Source organism: Ahaetulla prasina, chromosome 9 (genome assembly GCF_028640845.1).
Source record: "Ahaetulla prasina isolate Xishuangbanna chromosome 9, ASM2864084v1, whole genome shotgun sequence".
Taxonomy (NCBI): Eukaryota; Metazoa; Chordata; class Lepidosauria; order Squamata; family Colubridae; genus Ahaetulla; species Ahaetulla prasina.
Genome location: NC_080547.1, coordinates 6,990,939 through 7,006,822, shown reverse-complemented (window position 1 = coordinate 7,006,822; position 15,884 = coordinate 6,990,939). Strand labels below are relative to the sequence as shown.

The following is a 15,884-nucleotide window of genomic DNA, read 5'->3' as shown; positions in this document are numbered from 1 at the left end:
GGACTAGATGACCTACAAGGTCCCTTCCAACTCTGTTAATCTGAATCTATCTAAGATGATCAAAGGTCTGGAGGCTAAAACATACAATGAATGGTTGCAGGAACTGGGCATGGCCAGTCTAGTGAAGAGAAAGACCAGGGGAGACAGGATAGCATCTTCCAGTATTTGAGGGGCTGCCACAGAGAGGAGGGGGTCAACCTATTTTCCAAAGCACCTGAAGTCCGGACAAGGAATAATGGATGGAAATTGATCAAGGAGAGATTCAACCTGGAAATAAGGAAGAATTTTCTGACAGTGAGAGCAATCAACCGATGGAACAGAAGTTGCCTTCGGAAGTTGTGGGATCTTCATGCCTGGAAGCTTTTAAGAAGAGACTGTCAGAAAGAGTGTAGGGTCTCCTGCTTGGGTGGGGGTTGGGGGTGAGTTGGACTAGATGACCTCCAAAGTCCCTTCCAACTCTGTTAATCTGTTAAAAAAAACTTTTCTCCTTTCAGAAAATGCTGCTTACTGAAGCCTCTCTGTTGGTACTCCTCTTCTTCTTCTTCTTCTTCTTCTTCTTCTTCTTCTTCTTCTTCTTCTTCTTCTTCTTCTTCTTCTTCTTCTTCTTCTTCTTCTTCTTCTTCTTCTTCTTATTATTATTATTATTATTATTATTATTATTATTATTATTATTATTATTATTATTATTATTATTATTATTATTATTGTTTCTGTTAACTGTGGAGCTCTGCAAAGCCAGCTGCTCTTATTTGAAGCTGGGAAGAAAGTACCGAAACCTGGTTTCTAAGACGGGAAGAAGCCAGAACACGGCAAACGTGTAATTTTATTCTCCCGTCTTGGAAGTCTTGATGTCGCCAGATGGAGGATGTGCGGGTGGGGTTTTCCGTAGCTTTGGGTGCCGCTCAGCTGCCTGGAAGCTTAACGCACCTTCTCGAGGGATTATTTTGTCTTGGAAAGTAGTCAAAAACCCATGTGGCTGAAAATGGGAGGTTAATTTCAGCAAGGCACTCCATGGTAGAGGGGCTATACCAGGGGTCTCCAACTTTGGTCCCTTTAAGACTTGTGGACTTCAACTCCCAGAGTTCCTCAGCCAGCAAAGCTGGCTGAGGAATTCTGGGAGTTGAAGTCCACAAGTCTTAAAGGGGCCAAAGTTGGGGACCCCTGGGCTACATAGCACAAGGGCTGAAGACCCACCGGCAAATTGTGTTCTCTTTCCCTTAAAAACTCCTGGGTATGTACAGGTAACTCCTCGACATACGACCACAAACTGAGCCCCAAAACGCGGGTCGCTAAGCGAGACACTCATTCAGTGAGGTTTTGCTCCATTTTTATTCCTTTTCTTGCCGCGGTTATTAAGTTGGCAACATGGTTTGTTAAGTGAACCTGGCTTCCCCGTCAACTGTAGGTCTCCAAAGAGATCACGTGACCCCGGGCCGGGACGCTGCCACCGTCGTAAATCTGAATCCATTGCCAAGCGTCCGAATTTCAATCACGTGATCACGTGGGGAGGCCGCAATGGTCGTAAAAGGGTGTGAAAAAAATGGTCGTCGGTCGCTTTTTGTCGTTGGTGCCGTTGTAGCTTTGAGCGGTCAGTAGACGAACTGTTGTAAGTCAAGGACCTCCTGTACAGAGTTTGGTTTTAACCATTTGTCTGAAGTGGTGTAGGGTTTCCTGCCTAAGCAGAGGGTTGGACTAGATGACCTCCAAGGTCCCTTCCAATTCTTCTATTCTATTCTATTCTATTCTATTCCATTCCATTCCATTCCATTCCATTCCATTCTATTCTATTCTATTCTATTCTATCCGCTATTCTATTCTATTCTATTCTGTTCTGTTCTGTTCTGTTCTGTTCTGTGCCGTGCCGTACCGTTCCATCCCGTCCCATCCCATCCCATCCCATCCTATCCTATCCGTTATTCTATTCTATTTTATTCTATACTATGCCATTCTATTCTATTCTATTCTATTCTGTTCTGTTCTGTTCTGTTCTGTTCTGTTCTGTTCTGTTCTGTTCTGTTCTGTGCCGTACCGTACCGTTCCATCCCGTCCCATCCCATCCCATCCCATCCCATCCCATCCCATCCCATCCCATCCCATCCCATCCCATCCCATCCTATCCTATCCTATCCGTTATTCTATTCTATTTTATTCTATACTATGCCATTCTATTCTATTCTATTCTATTCTATTTCCATTCTATTTCCATTCCATTCTATTCTATTCTTTAGCATGAATAACTTGGACACAGGCGGCATCTGGCTCGATATCTTTAGCCATTATAGCCATAACACCCTTGAACTCTAAACTAACCAAATCAGTTGAGTTCACACAACATGCTAAACCATCATCCCTCCCCCTGCCCTTTAAAATGAACCCGGGTTTATCACGATGGCCAAGCACTGGGTCGCCAGCTGACCTCTGGAGTCGTGAAAAGAAATGCATTGGGAATGAGATCCTCACCTCCCTGCCCTTCCAGTTTCCTTCGCCCACCTCCTCCCTTCCTGTCTGTTTTGGGGGGGGATGTGGCATGGGGAGTGGGGAGGATTTGGCGGAGGAAGATCTGTAATTCCCTGTCCATGGAGTACAGTCAGTTCCCAGGAGGTGGGAGTAGATGAGGATATGGATCTTAACTCAGTTGTAAAAAATAGGAAAAACCTCCTGCTTTGGGGGGAAATTACAATTGCATCCAGTTCCTTCCTGGCCCCCCTCCCTCGTCTTCTTCCTCCTCCCCGACCCTGCACGGAGCTGACTCAGCGCTGGACTTGATGCAAAGCAGGAAGCTGTTAAAGTTCGAGAGTGTGTGTGTGTGTGGAAACCACAAAAAAGAAGGATGGATGTCTTTTTGGGTGGGGACCGGAGGGGGAAGGGTTCCATCTTGGAGCATGGAGTGCAATTCGGTCAGCTGGCTGGCCGGCCCCTGCCAAGAGATCTGGTTGCAATTTGCGGTGTGAACAGCTGTGGCGGCCAGGTTGTTCCTGGCTTTTCTAAAAGCTCTCTTTTGTGCAGAAAATTTGGGGGTCTTTTTCCTCTCCTCCTCCCCCTCCTACCTCTCCCTCTCTTTCTCTCCCTCTCTCTCTTCCTCTCTCAATCTCTTTCTCGCTCTCTCTCAATCTCTTTCTCTCTCTCTCTCTCTCTCTCAATCTTTCTCTCTCAATCTCTTTCTTTCTCTTTCTTTCTCTTCCTCTCTCTCCCTCCCTCTTTCTCTCTCTTCCTCTCCCTCTTTCTCTCTCCCTCCCTCTTTCTCTCAATCTCTTTCTCTCTCTCTCTCTCTGTCTCTTCCTCTCAATCTTTTTCTCTCTCAATCTCTTTCTTTCTCTTTCTCCCTCTCCCTCTCTCTTTCTCTCCCTCCCTCTCCCTCCCTTCCTCTTTCTCTCTTTCTCTCCCTCCCTCTCTCTTCCTTTCCCTCTGTCTCCCTCCCTCTTCCTCCCTCTCTCTTTCTCTCTCAATCTCTCTCTCTCCCCCCTGTAGAAAGTACCAAGAAGGCTTCCCCTTGGCCACCCCATGTGTAGATTCCTTCCTTGGGGCAGGGGACTGTTTACAACTAGTTGCAAAGGCTTGGGTGCTGCCAGCCAGCCAAGAGAAAACAGGCCCAACCTGTCTTGCTCCTGCTTGCAGGCGGCTTGCCAAAATAGTAAAAGAAGAAAAAAGGAGGGGGGGGTTGTTTATCTGTACACCTGAGGTTGATAGACAAATTTCAGGCTGGCTCCGCGGGTGAACTTGCTGAAAGATTCAAGGTTCTGTTGAACACCTGCCCGCCTTGTTCCAAAGACGTCTCCGGGCTCAGTGGATAGACTCCATCCAGACAGAAGAGGCAGATTTATTATTATTTTTTTGGCAGTTTCAAGCCTTGGTGATTTCCTAAATTAGGCTGTTGGTTTGAGTTCCGAGCTTGGCACTTTAGTTGCAAACGGTTTCATCCCCATTCGAGGAGACATCGTCTGTGCGTTTTGAGTTGTGCTCATCCATCAGAACACTGGTCTTTAAATTCCTTTAAAGAGCTCGTGGCTCCCATGTAACATCACTGCTCCGTAGTCTGCACTGGCTTCCTGTGGTCTTTCGGGTGCGCTTCAAGATTTTGGTTACCACCTTTAAAGCGCTCCATAGCTTAGGACCTGGGTACTTACGAGACCGCCTGCTGTTACCTTATGCCTCCCACCGACCGGTACGCTCTTACAGAGAAGGTCTCCTCAGGGTGCCGTCCGCCAAACAATGTCGGCTGGCGGCCCCCAGGAGTAGGGCCTTCTCTGTTGGAGCATCGACACTCTGGAATGAACTTCCCCCTGGCCTACGCCAAGTGCCTGATCTTCAGACCTTTCGCCGTGAGCTAAAAACATACTTATTTATTCAAGCTGGACTGGCATAATGGTTTTTTAACATTTTAAACTGGGTTTTATTGTTGTGGGGTTTTAAATTTTTTAAATTTTAAATTTAAATTTTTAAACATTGGCCTTTTTGTAATATGCTTTATTTTAAATTTTGATTTTAATTGTATATATATTGTGTTTTATTTTGGCTGTACACCGCCCTGAGTCCTTCGGGAGAAGGGCGGTATAAAAATTTAATAAATAAAATAAAATAAAATAAAATAAATAAATAAATAAAAATACCTTTACCAAAAAAAAAATTAAAAAAAATTAAATACCTTTTTATAAAAAATACCTTTTTATACCTTATATACCATAAAAGGTATATAAAGACCTGTGTTCTGACAGACGAGCACAACTCAAAACGCACTGACGACGTCTCCTTGGAAGGTGACGAAACATTTGCAACCAAATTGCGCCAAGCTCGGAGCTCAAACCCACAGCCTAACTACCAACCCGAGCTACGAATATTCAGACTTCCTAAATGCCCAACGATGCTTCCCGACCTCTTCCGAAAGGTGAGATGATAGTCTGAAAGAAGGGCGAGAGGAGTGAGCATCTTCCGAGCAAAGATCTGATCTTGGTGTTTTGGAAAACCCTCTTAAGAGAACCCTGGGTCGAAATATATGGAGCAGTTCCACTTGTATGGCGCTGATGGTTCGTTCGTTGGACTTGTAGGCTGCTTCAGTTCAAACAAGCCAGTGAAATGAAATCAGAAAGAAGAACTTGCATTGTTAGCCTAGAGGCCAGGTGAACTATTCTACAGTCGAGGTGATACAGGTAGTTCTCGACTTACGACTGCAACAATCGAGCACAAAATGTCTGTTGCTAAGCAAGACTGTTGTTAAGTGAGCTTTGCTCCCTTTTGCGACCTTCCTTGCCACGGTTGTTAAGTGAATCGCTGCAGTTTAAGTTAGTCACACGGCTTCCTCATTGACTTTGCTTATTAGAAGGTCGCAAAAACGGTGATCCCACATGAGCCCGGGAAACTGCAACCATCGTAAATATGAGTCAGTTGGCAAATCGTCTGAATTTTGATGACGTGATCATGGGGCTGCAGCAACGATCATGAGCATGAAAAATGGCCCTTTTTCAGTGCGGTTGTAACTCGAATGGTCATTAAAACGGACTGTTGTAAGTCGAGGACTACCTATAACAGCCAATCCGCCACCCAGAAGGATACGCCAGCCTAACCCTCCAATCTTGCCTCTTTCATCTCACATCCCCACTTGGACGGCCATTAGTCCTACCTGCTCTTCAATTGGAATTTTCCCCCCAATCCTTTCTACCGCTTTGCAAGAGGCTTTTCCAACAAGGCTACCGAAACGCCCGTCTCCAGAAAGCCTTCGCTCGGTGGCTAAATTTCCGCACCCAGATGTCAGCTTAATTAAAGTTAAAATCAAAAGCTGGCTTTTCTGCTCCATGTCTCTGCCCTGATGTCTCATTTGCAGGCTTTTTTCTTTTTTAATTTTATTTTTTTGCAAAACCTTCCTTTGCAAAGCTTGGCCGGGGATTTAATGTGCAGGAACCCATTCCAAACGCTTAAAAAAAAAAAAAAAGAATTATGGAAAACTAAATCATCGTAATTAACATCCACCGAGGTCCCTGTTTTTTAGAGGCAAGTGGGAGGCCCGCACCAGCCTGTGTGGAATAGCCCGTGCGAGTTTGGTCACGCTCTCTTTTGGGGCGAGTAAGGCGCACGTCGGGTTTGAAAACCCGAGTCGAGAGTAAGGTAAAGGTAAAGGTTCCCCTCGCACATATGTGCTAGTCATTCCCGACTCTAGGGGGCGGCGCTCATCTCCGTTACAAAGCCGAAGAGCCAGCGCTGTCCGAAGACGTCTCCGTGGTCATGTGGCCGGCATGACTCAACGGCAAAGGCGCACGGAACGCTGTTACCTTCCCATCAAAGGTGGTCCCTATTTTTTCTACTTGCATTTTTACGTGCTTTCGAAACTGCTAGGTTGGCAGAAGCTGGGACAAGGAACAGGAGCTCACCCCGTTACACGGCAGCACTAGGGATTCGAACCGCCGAGCTGCCTACCTTTCGATCAACAAGCTCAACGTCCTAGCCCCTGAGCCACCACGTCCCTGTGTCGAGAGTACTTCAGTCCAATGGCCCTTGTGGGGAGAAGTTCTCCCTCTCTCTCTCTCTCTCTGCAGCCTCTCCTTTAGCTGTCTCCTTTCTTTAAGGCAGGAGGTTGGTGGTGGTGGGGAGACTTGGAAACAGCTCTGGGCTGTAGCTTCCCTTCCCTCTCTGTCCATTATTTTTTATTTTCTATGAATGCCTCAGGGGGCATCGCATTCACTCCATTTAATTACGTTTTTTTGGAAATGGAAATAAGTTTTGAAAAAGCAAGTCAAGTAGGGTAGGGAGAAAGGTGTCCTCGGGTAGATCAGAAAAGTAATACCCCTTTTGTGTGTGTGTGTGTGTGTGTGTGTGTGTGTGTGTGTGTGTGTGTGTGTGTGTGAGTGACCTTGCATCTTGACCTCTCCAGTTGGCCTGGTAGATAAGTCTGGTGTGAGCCAAAGGCATCCCAGTGGCTCCATCAGAAAACATTTTTGCAAGAGACGAACCGGATTCTGCGAACAATTTGTGCAAAGACCCGCTTTTACAAAAGAAACAGGCCTTTATTTTAAAAAGCTGTCTTTTAGATTTCCTTTCGCTAGAAAGATGTCCTTTTTTAAAAACACAAAACACAAAAAAACCTCCTTTGTCCTTTATTTTGGTCCTTAAAAACTTTTTTTTAACCATACAAATGGTACCACTTCATGCCTGGTCTTTTGAAAAAAATAAAAAAAAAAATTACGGAAACGGAATGGTCTTTTAAAAGTCTTTTAGACTTTTTTTTTTTTAATTAGCACGTGCGTTTTTGAAGTTTTTCTTGATTTTTTCCCTTGGTAAAGCGAACGTGATAAAAACACAATTAGGTTTCTTTTAATCCTCCGATGAACCTTTTTCTGATTTTCTCAAGTTTGTCCTTTCATCCCCCCACCTCAAAATATTGTCCCTTTACTCAAAGCGCCTATGATTTATCTAGGTCTGTGGCTAAGGAGGCCTTTGAAGTCCCAAATGAAAAGGCTTTGTTTTATGGTCATGAGTTTATTTTAATTATAAATATATACATCCTAGGTGGTAATTGCCCTGAAAATAGGAACAACAACAACAACAGAGTTGGAAGGGACCTTGGAGGTCTTCTAGTCCAACCCCCTGCCCAGGCAGGAAGCCCTTCACCACTTCAGACAAATGGTTATCTGACATCTTCTTAAAAATTTCCAGTGTTGGAGCATTCACAACTTCTGGAGGCAAGTTGTTCCACTGATTAATTGTTCTAACTGTCAGGAAATTTCTCCTTAGTTCTAAGTTGCTTCTCTCCTTGATTAGATTCCACCCACTGCTTCTTGTTCTACCTTCAGGTGCTTTGCAGAATAGCTTGACTCCCTCTTCTTTGGGACAGCCCCTGAGATATTGGAAGACTGCTATCCTGTCTCCCCTGGTCCTTCTTTTCATTAGACTAGTCAGGCCCAGTTCCTGCAACCGTTCATTGTATGTTTTATCCTCCAGTCCCCTAATCATCCTGGTTGCTCTTCTCTGCACTCTTTCTAGAGTGACTCAAATTGGGTGCTGTTGGAAGAAATGTCCATCTGGGTTCAGTTCCAAGTGGGGAAAAAGACACTGGAAACATGGAGACTGCTTGGAAAGATGGTTTAATGGTGGACAGGATCACATGGTTGGAGTTCCTGAACAGGAAAAGAAGGGCGAGATGTGCTGAGCGCGCCTTGGTTTTATGCCCTCTCTGAGCTTTGAACTTCTAGGGGCACAGGAGAAGTATCCTGATTGGTTGTCAGACTCCCAGGGGGTGGGGGACTTAGCTAGCCTTGCTGGCTGATGTAATCTCCCCAGGTGCCATGTGGGGAGTTTCTGTTGCTAGATGGGTCCTATTGTGTTGCAGATGATGGTCCATTGACAAAGGTGGAGGGGGGGAGGAGGAGGGAGGAAGGTGGGGGCTGCTTTGTCTTTAAAACATGTTTCTCCATTTCTCATCCATATAGAATAGAATAGAATAGAATTTATTGGCCAAGTGTGATTGGACACACAAGGAATTTGTTTTGGTGCATATGCTCCCAGTGTACATAAAAGAAAAAAAAACCTTCATCAAAGGTACAACATTTACAACACAAATGATGGTCATAGGTTGCAATTTAACCCTTAATGAGAGCAACAAAAAGTTACCTTTTTAATTATTTCCTAAAATATTTCATTCCTCTAGGAGAGGGTTGGGTGCCAACTTCCTACAGTGCGATATTCCAAACGTGGCCTTATTACCAAGGCATGATAAAGTGGTATTAACACTTTGTGTGATCTTGATTCTATCCCTCTGTTAATGCAGCCTAGGATTGTGTTGGCTCTTTTGGCTGCTGCACACACTGTTGGCTCAAATTTACAAGTAGTTCTCTGCTTCGTTGTTAGTTGCGAAGTTGTGTCCAACCCATTGCTACCCCAGGAACATGACAACGCTCCTCCAGGCCTTCCTGTCCTCTGCCATATTCTGGAGTCCATTTAAGCTCCCGCCGACTGCTTCAGTGACTCCATCCAGCCATCTTGTTCTCTGCCGTCCCCTTCTTCTTTTGCCCTCCATCGTTCCCAGCATTCGGCTCTTCTCCAGTGAGTCCTTCCTTGTCATCAGGTGGCCAAAGGATTTGAGTTTCCTCTTCAGGGTCTGGTCTTCCAAAGAGCAGTCAGGGTTGATCTCCTCCAGGACTGACTGGTTGGATCGCCTTGCAGGGACTCGCAGTTATCTACTACGTATCTACTCGCACCTATCTACTACTCGTTCCCTCTTCTAGATCCATCTAATAGGAGTTGTCTACTAGGACTCCTAGATCCCTCTCTTGCAGCTGTTGAGCCAGGTTCCCCCAATTCTATGCATTTGGTTTTTCTCCCTAGGCATAAAACCTTACTTTTCTCCCTCTTTTGCAACTCATGTGCAGTTGGCACAGAGCTCAGGTTTCAGCCAAAAAAATGGAGGCCTCCCCCCCTTGTTTGCTTCCATGTCTAGGATTGGGACAGTGGTGAGATTCAAATAATATAACAACTGGTTTTCTGCCCTAATGACCAGCTGGGTGGGCGTGGCCATGGTGGGCGTGGCCAGGGAGTGTGACAGGCAGAACTCGGCCTCCTGCACCACCACCCCAGGAGCAAAAACGAGCCATGGGGTGGGGAGCGCCGCCCCCCTGCGCTCCATTTTGGGCCTAGGAGGCATCCCTGCACTTACCTGGGAGCCAAAATCGGGCATGGGGGGACTCCTGGAAAGAGAGGGAAAGGGCCAGCCAGCAATTGAACTACCGGTTCGCCAGAACCGGCTGAATCCCATCACTGGATTGGGGTCTGTTGACACAGACAGGAGAACTTGTAAATGGGACCAAGCGGGCAGGTAACCTTCTGTCTCTGGTCATCTTAGAAGGAAGCGAACCTGATGAGATGAAGAGGGAGAGAGAAGGCATCATACTACAGAGGTGACAGGGTCAGTTGCTCATCTCTTTTACGTGGCAGCGCCCCAAACTATAAATCACGGGGCTGGGCCACGGATCTGTCTCGCCTAGCCCTCTGCTTCCTCTTGCTGATATTTTTCCAAAGCCGGCCAGCCAGGATGCGAAAGATTACTCTTGCTTCTGCTTCCTTGTTTCGTTTGCACCTTATATCAAAGTTCCCACGTCCTTGTTGAGCAAGGAGATTTAGGAAAACAAAGGTGCAGAAACTGCCGATGGCCCTTGAACTTACGGCGCACGATTGAGCCCTAAATGTTTGTTGTTAAGGGAGACATTTGTTCTGCCCCGTTGTACCACCTTTCGCGCCCCCCCTCCCCCGTTGTGAAAGTGAATCACGGCAGTCGGTAAGCTAGGCCGCCAGGTTTGTTAAGGGAATTGGCGGCTTCGCCAATTGACTTTGCTTGTCAGAAGGTTGCAAAAGGAGGGACCATGTCACGTGACCTTGGGACACAGCAACAGTCATAGGTACATGCCAGTTGCCAAAGGTCGGACTTTTGATCACGTGACCGCGGGGAATGCCGCAAAGTGTGAAAAGCTGTCATAAGCCACTTTTATGAGAGTCATCGCAACTTTTTGGTCACTGAATGAACTCTTGTAAGACAAGGATTACCGGTACTACCTCGCTTCTAGGAAAGCCAATGCTTGGATGTAATCGTAACAGAGTTGGAAGCAGAGGTTGGTTTCAGCAAGTTTGGATCAGTTCTGGAGAACCGGTAGCGGAAATTTTGAGTAAATACCAGTAAATACCACCTCTGACTGGCCCCGCCCACATCTATTCTCTGCCTCCCGAGTCCCAGCTGATTGGAAGGAAATGGGGATTTTGCAATAACCTTCCCCTGGATTGGGGAGGGAATGGAGATTTTATAGTATCCTTCCCCTGGAGTGGGGAGGGAATGGAGATTTTACAGTATCCTTCCCTTGGGATGGAGAGGGAATGGAGATTTTACAGTATCTTTCCCCTGCCATGCCCATCAAGCCACGCCCACCAAGCCACACCCACAAAACCGGTAGTAAAAATTTTTGAAACCCACCACTGGTTGGAAGGGATTTTGGAGGTCATCTAGTCCAACCCCCTGCAACCACAAACTCTCCAGAAGTTTTTTTTAGGGGTGGAGGGGAGGAGGAGGGGGGGGGATTCTTCCTGGCTTCACAATTGTTACAATTTCAAAACAAAGAACAATGCCAAAAAAACCCAACAATCACCTTCCACGAAATCAACACAAAAGAAACAGAGATTAAACAACAAAGCTGAATGGGAATCAAGAAAAGGAGCAATATCTATCTATCTATCTATCTATCTATCTATCTATCTATCTATCTATCTATCTATCTATCTATCTATCTACCTACCTACCTACCTACCTACCTCTCTCTCTCTCTCTCTCTCTCTCTCTCTCTCTCTATCTATCTATCTATCTATCTATCTATCTATCTATCTATCTATCTCCTGGATGGAACAAATTATTTTGCAGATCGCAGATCCTATCAGCTGGATTGAGCTAAATTAAATTGGAATTCAGTAGGCGTATCGGTGACATTAAGGAAGATGTATGTTTGCTGTTTTTGTTTTGGCCTCACCCACTCACACAGACGCGCCCTTTTTGGGGAGGGTGGCCTTTGGCCTGGAAAACTTCCTGCTATAAAACTTTCAGGGGGACAGTGAGTGTTTTGGAAAGTTCCCCTTCCCTTCCCTTCCCCCCCTTCAAAAAATCCATCTTCAGCTTGGAACCAAATATACTTTTTCCAAGCCATGAAAATCTCAGCCGTTTTGAGTTGGCAAGAGATTCCGAAGAGAGAAATTTGCTAATTTTTTCCAAAAAGAGTCCTTCCCGGATTTACAAAATCCTGGAATTAAATAATGCTCTTTCTGTTTGTTTGTTTGTTTGTTTGTTTGTTTGTTTGTTTGTTTGTTTGTTTGTTTGTTTTCCCCACCTCCTGGAAATGTTAATATATGTGTGTTTGTGTCCCATAGCAGGGAAAGAAAACTAGAACCAGTTCTGTCCCTCCTTCCTTTCTCTTTTCGGCCCTGCTTTTTTGGGTCCCTTGGCTTTTGATGCTATCAAAAGAAATCTTTGCAACTGATTTTTCAAACTGTCACGGATTGGGAAATCTAATTTGGCAGGGGATTAAGAAAGAGAGAAGAAGAATTTGTTCTGTTGCAAATGGTTTCCCTCCCAGGTTCAACTGCGTAGGATTTTAGGAGTTAGTAGGATCCTGTGGGGCGGATTACTCCATCCACAGCTCTTTAGCTAGGATAGATCTTCCAAGCTTAGAGGCAGTCTATCAGAAGTCATTTAAGGAAGTAAAATTAAAAAATAAAGAAGCCTCGAAATATGATAGGACATGGAATAAATTTTATGAATGGATAGAGGCAAGAAGTAGAAATGAGAGGGAAGTTTATGAATGTCAATAGTTGTTAGTGTGGACAACAAAGATGTATAAAAACTATGGATAGAATATGGAAAAATTTGTAAATAAGCGAATGTAAGTAGAAATTTAGTTGAAGTTGTCTTTTATTTTCTCTCTCTCTCTCTTTAGTTGTATTACTGTAATTACTGTTAACATAGTACAGTTATAATTAGTAGCTTGTATGTTAAGATTTACCATTGATTTCTCTCTGGCTCTGCCTTATTTGCATTGTGATCCTGACATGGCAATGTCTTTTCCAATCAATAAATATAAATTAAATTAAATTAAATTAAATTAAATTATATAAATATATAACTATAGGGAAAGGGAAAGGCTCCCCTCGCACATATGTGCTAGTCGTTCTCAACTCTAGGGGGCAGTGCTCATCTCTGTTTCAAAGCCGAAGAGCCAGTGCTGTCCGAAGACGTCTCCGTGGTCATGTGGCTGCATGACTCAACGCCACAGGCGCACGGAGCGCGGTTATCTTCCTACCAAAGGTGGTCTCTATTTTTCTACTTGCATTTTTTACCTGCTTTCAAATTGCTAGGTTGGCAGAAGCTGGGACAAGTAACGGGAGCTCACCCCGTTATGCGGCGCTAGGGATTCGAACCGCTGAACTTCCGACCTTTCCATTGACAAGCTCAGCGTTTTAGCCACGTTTTAGCCAGCGTCCCTATTTATAATTAGTAATTTATAAATATATAAATTAAATATAAATAAATTAATATACATTAAATATAAATATATAAATTAAATATAAATTAAATACAAATACAAATACAAATAAATAAAAGTAACTTCATAAACACGAACATTGTTGGTTTATAGAGTTGGTTCTGCAAGTCTATCCAAGCCTGCCGTGTCGTGTAAGTGACGAGGAAGGGAGCAAGCGCTCTCAGAAGTGAAGAATTTTACACGGAGGAAATAAGAAGGGAAAAAACTGGGACAGGGAAGAGTTGACCAGCTGCTCAGCCGTTCTACATTTTTGTGCTTCCTTTGCAAAAATATTCCAAAGCTCTGAGACCGAATAGGAGAGCTTTCTCCTCCTCCTCCTCCTCCTCCTCCTCCATTTGCTGTTTTTACACATTCCTTCCTTGGCCATTTGCCCTCCCATCAACGTCAGTTGCTGGGCTTCAAACAATCAGCTGGGTAAATAATACCACATCTTGAAAAATGACACCAAGTCAATTCAACTTAAGGAGACCATCTGGTTCTTCTGCTGTCTGTGGTAGCCGGTAGGAAAACAAGTGAGTTTCCTGCATCTTCTGACAGAAAGTGATTCTTCTGACAAAAAGGAGGAAAAAAAACCAGGCTAGCTGCAGTATATTCTGTGCAAAATAAAATAAAATAAAATAAAATAAATATGCTTGCTTTTTTTGCCAGTTGGAAAGAGGTATTTGCTAGCTGCTGTGGAATCCAACTAGCATCCAGAGGCTTTGAGCGATCGGATCAGGGCTCTGCCACGTCAGAAAATTAAACTTGAATATCTCAAAAAGGGGCAGGTTCCAGAAACATTTCCCCGGTCCAAGTTTTTTTTTTAAAAAAAGGACCAATCGGGGCCTTTTGGAGATGCCTGGATTAACTCGCCAGTTTTTGAGGCGGCTTATTTTTAAGTAAAAACTTTTTTTTTTTAAGGTTTAAGTGGCCTTGTGGAAAAGTCTCGGGAGGAAAGGAAAGTTGAAACAGGGGTCTCCAACCTTGGCAACTTTAAGCCTGGAGGACTGCAACTCTCAGAATTCCCTAGCCAGCTTTGGACCTCGCATCAAAATTCGGCTACTTAGCAACCGTCTCTTATTTATGACGGTCACAGTGTCCTGGGGTCACGTGGGATCTCCTTTTTGCAACCTTCCGACCAGCAAAGTCAATTGGCAGAAAAGCCGGATTTGCTAAATGACCGTGTTACTAATTTAAAACCTGCAGCGGCTCGCCCTAACAACCGTGGCAAGAAAGTTCGTAAAACAGGGCATAACTTGCTTAACAATTGTCTCGCTTAGCAACAGACACATTTTGGACCTCAGTTGTAGTCGTAAATCGAGGATTATTGGTATTGGTGCTGAACCAGAAGAGTTGGGCAGAGCCTCCAATGTAGAACGGGTTGTTTTGAGTCTGAAATAAACCATTTTTGCTGCTGTTCCATGAATCCTCTTCCCCTAAAAACACCCCCTCAGCCACTTGCTTATTCCTGAGCATCGTATGAGCCATATTTTAAAAGCAGCGCATGTATGCATATCAATGGCTCTCTATCTAGCGGGCTTGATACTTATCCTGAATGACTAAAATCTGGTTATGAGATTGTAGAGCTGTTTTTTTTTCCCATCCTGCGCAGATATCCACAGGCGGATAAATATATTACACTCCTACCCGTCCGATCTATCTATCTTTTTACAATCTTAATGATGCTCAAAGCTCTAGGAAGAGAAATCTGGAGAATCGTGAGTTTTATCTATCCCGGCGCTTTGGGGAACGTCGGTTTTGGGAGAAGCTGAGCTATATTGATGCTGAGATTAGGCGGGTTTGTTTCTGCGTTTTTGGTACTCGTTCACAACGCATTGATTGGTAGAAGATGCTATTGTTGTTGTTGCTTGATTTAAAAAGTCTTTTTTAAAAGAGTTGCATGAGATTAGTCCCTCTCTTGAGAAAAGTTCAAAGAGTGTGTAACAACTGTTGTGGGAACTGACACAGATTTGGGGGTCACATTTTTTGTGTGGGGGAGAGGAACCAACATTTTGGGGGGAAGAGAATGGAGCAATCTATCTCACCAATCTCTTTTGCTGGCTATTGACTTTCAACAATTCCTAAGAAAAGATAGCTTGACTTCAATCTTAATGCAGGGATCAGCAACCTGCGGCTCTGGAGCCGCATGTGGCTCTTTTACCCCTCTGCTGCGGCTCCCTGTCCCTCAAAATATGCGTCACAGCTGCCAATGTGCGACACCCACCAGCACGCAATTTATTGAGCTTTTCAACCCCCAATAAGCCAACCATGGATAAATCCAAGAAAATAAAAGTTTCAGAAGAAAACAGAACGCTTAATTCAACTACCTATGCTAGTTTTGTGGCCGCTCAAGAAATAGTCAGGCAAGGGAAGGGTTTTGTGGCTTCTTTGTGTTTTCTTTTCTGTGGGAAACTGGTCCAAATGGCTCTTTTGAGTGTTTAAGGTTGCCGACCCCTGGCCTAATGACTCAGTAGGCATCAGTTCACACAGTGAGTTTTGGATGGTTGGAATAAACCAGGAGAAACTAATTATTTCTAACCCTGCTGGGATGATAAGATCTCTGGAGGTTAAACCCTACGATGAATGGTTGAGAAAACTAGGTATGTCCCGTTTAATCAATCAGAATAGAGCTGGAAGGGACCTTGGAGGTCTTCTAGTCCAACCCTCTACTCAAGCAGGAGACCCTATACCTTGTCAGCCAGGTGACTGTCCAGTCTCTTCTTAAAAACTTCCAGTGATGAAGCAGCCCCAACTTCTGTTCCACTGGTTAATCGTTCTCACTGTCAGGAAGTTCCTCCTTAATTCTAGGTTGCTTCTTGGCTTGGTTCTTCTCTCTCTCATGATGAAGGA

General features: G+C 44.6%; 1 protein-coding gene across 2 annotated transcripts in view; it reads left to right on the top strand.

The window, feature by feature from the left end:
* Positions 1-15,884, top strand: part of SEMA4C (semaphorin 4C) — a 118,044-nt gene that overhangs the window by 19,223 nt on the left and 82,937 nt on the right. The window lies entirely within an intron of this gene.